This window comes from Rhodamnia argentea, chromosome 1, assembly GCF_020921035.1.
Source record: "Rhodamnia argentea isolate NSW1041297 chromosome 1, ASM2092103v1, whole genome shotgun sequence".
NCBI classification, from domain to species: Eukaryota; Viridiplantae; Streptophyta; class Magnoliopsida; order Myrtales; family Myrtaceae; genus Rhodamnia; species Rhodamnia argentea.
The window spans coordinates 2,941,898-2,944,411 of record NC_063150.1 but is presented as its reverse complement, the minus strand read 5'-3'; the positions used below and the strand labels follow the sequence as shown (position 1 = coordinate 2,944,411).

General features: G+C 41.1%; 1 long non-coding RNA gene across 2 annotated transcripts; it reads left to right on the top strand.

The window, feature by feature from the left end:
- Nucleotides 1-882: 882 nt before the first annotated feature.
- LOC125313899 lies at nucleotides 883-1,934 on the top strand. 2 transcript variants are annotated; one of them, XR_007197600.1, is made up of 4 exons: nucleotides 883-897; nucleotides 1,002-1,120; nucleotides 1,554-1,655; nucleotides 1,778-1,934. It is a non-coding gene; the product is annotated as an uncharacterized LOC125313899 (long non-coding RNA). The 2 variants fall into 2 exon arrangements; XR_007197599.1 differs by lacking the exons at nucleotides 883-897; nucleotides 1,002-1,120 and adding an exon at nucleotides 1,278-1,487.
- The last annotated feature ends 580 nt before the right edge of the window (nucleotides 1,935-2,514 follow it).

Genomic DNA, 2,514 nt, shown 5'->3' with positions numbered 1-2,514 from the left:
ATACCCCCCTATACCACATATCTAAGCACCCTTCACATGTCATTAGTTAAATCATGGTTGAATGCTTAATTCCCATTATACATGGATGAAATGCAGCACGTTCTTGTATGAACACCGCTAAAATTGAGTGTTTATTTATCGTCTTCTTCAACGGTTTAAGCTGTTATTGAGTGTTCCTTTTCATGCACTCGCCGATACCAGAGATGAATCGCTCATCTCCTAAAATCATATATGACTACAATAACAAAGGTTTCTTGTTTACGCAAAGCACTTGATAGGCCCAGGTTCGGGATGGTTAAGAATGTCCTTCGTAGTGAAATCATCAAATGGCCTAGGAATTTCATGTAGCTGATGCTGATGATTTGATGTGTATGTTGGGCACTAATAGATGAGATTTTGTTCATGGATTGCAGCTTTTCATTTGGAGATACCATCTCGAATTTTTCTATAAGATAGCTTTTTGCTCTCCGAAACAAAATGGTAAGCTTCATGATATACGTTATTATGTGTCCCTAATACATGTTCTTATTCTTGTTGATATTTGTCTAACCTTCCTATGTGTTAGCCTCGTGGAGGTCACATCCGTGGTGCGGTTTCACAAGGAAGACCAGCCCCTTGCCCTTCTCGCTTCGCTTCCCCTCCCTCGTGCGCATCCCTTTCCTCTTCTCCTTCCCTTTCATCTCACCCTCAACCCCCACATGTCGATGGATAACATGGACACATTGGCCCTTCCTCCGACCCTCGAACACATTTCGGGGGACCACTTGGACACATCCGAATTGAAGGTACTTCGGTTCCATCTGCTTGAGTTCCACCTTCTTCGGTGGCACAATCGAATGATGAGGGAAATACAGCTGAAGAAGATAACTGGTTCATGATATACCCATATGGAGATTCGTAAGTAGTTCATTTTTTAAGTAAATGTAATATTTAGGGTCGTCCTTTCATTTGGGTTTTTCATATGGATGTGTACTGAATTGTCTATGTTTGCAAATTCACAGAAGCTACGTATGTTGTCCGGGAACTTAATAAAATAGTGAATAACTATTGGAGGGGGCCGTTGATTAGTTATAGTGGCGCTCCAAAACAAGTGAAGGATTTGTGATGGAACGAGTTCAAGGTCGGTTTTGTCATTCTATCTTCTCATAAACTAAGTTCGGCGTAAATAAAGTCGGTTGTTTTTCTATTGATTACAGCAAAAATTCACTTGGGATGAATCGGAAGAGGATGAAATTAGAAGAGTTTTTAAGAAGAAAGTCGGTGATCACATACGCAATGCGATGAATAAAGCAAAGAAAAAAGATGTGAAGCCAGATTTTATTACTGGTGACGATTGGGCTGAAATAAAGAGAACTTGGGAAAGTGAAAAAATTAAGCAAAGGAGTGAACAAAATGCCAAGAATTGAGCTTCTAGTTCTAGTGAAGGGTCTGCGTCTGCGACATATGCTGGGGGCTCTATCAACATTAGGGAGCATAGAAAAAGAATGGTAAGTCCGTTAAATATGTTGTAAGTAAATTTAATTCGGTTACTCATTTATGTTTCAATTTTGTAGGCACATCAATTGGGGACCGAACCGACATATGCAGCTACATTTGAACGCACATTTCAAAAGAAAGATAAGACATGGATTGGCGATTGAGCAAAATCTGTTAAGGTATGTAAGGTTATACTTTTAACTTTATGAAAACTAGAATAAAAGCCATGAATGCTTTCAATATCTATGGGAGTTCTATATATGAAGTTAATTTTTTTTTCATATCTATTTTGTGGATGTAGGAAAAATATGACGAGCTTTTAATGAGTACTGCTAGTGGCGGTGATGGTGGAGCTGCGTCGGAGCCAGCAGCTAACAATATGGCATTATGGGTGGAGGCATCGGGTGGAATGAAAAGAGAGAAAATATTTGGCATGGGATCCTTGTCGAGGATATACACAGCAAAGGCTGCTGGAAGTTCATCATCCAACACGGCTATTTCAAGGACGAAACGAGTCGAGGAGGAACCAACCGAGACATATACTTGTAGAGAAGGACGAAGAAATAAAAGCGGTCAGAGAACAAATGTCACGAAAGGATGAGCAAATCAGACAGGTCAATCGGCGACATAAATCTCCGGAGACTCGACATAAATCTCTGGAGACCGAACATAAATCTCTAGAGGCTCAAATGCAATTGGTCCTGCGACACCTCAACCTAAATCAACATCGGCTTCCTCCTGTACCTCCCACTCATGCAATAGGTGATGGCCACGATGATGGGCAACACAATGAGGATGAGATTCTCGCTACTAATGATGATTTTGTCGATAGTATCATGCAGCCCGATTTGGGCTAATTAGCACACGGGAGTTTTGCATGGTTCTTCTTCTTCGCATGTCGCCGATTGGAGGTTAGGGTTTCGAATCACTTTTTGCCTTGATTTGCTGATCCCCCACCCTTTTTTTGTTGTTGAAATTTTTGGCTGTATTGGTTGACGTGTGGATGGGTTGTGCGGGTACTCATATACGGACGGATGA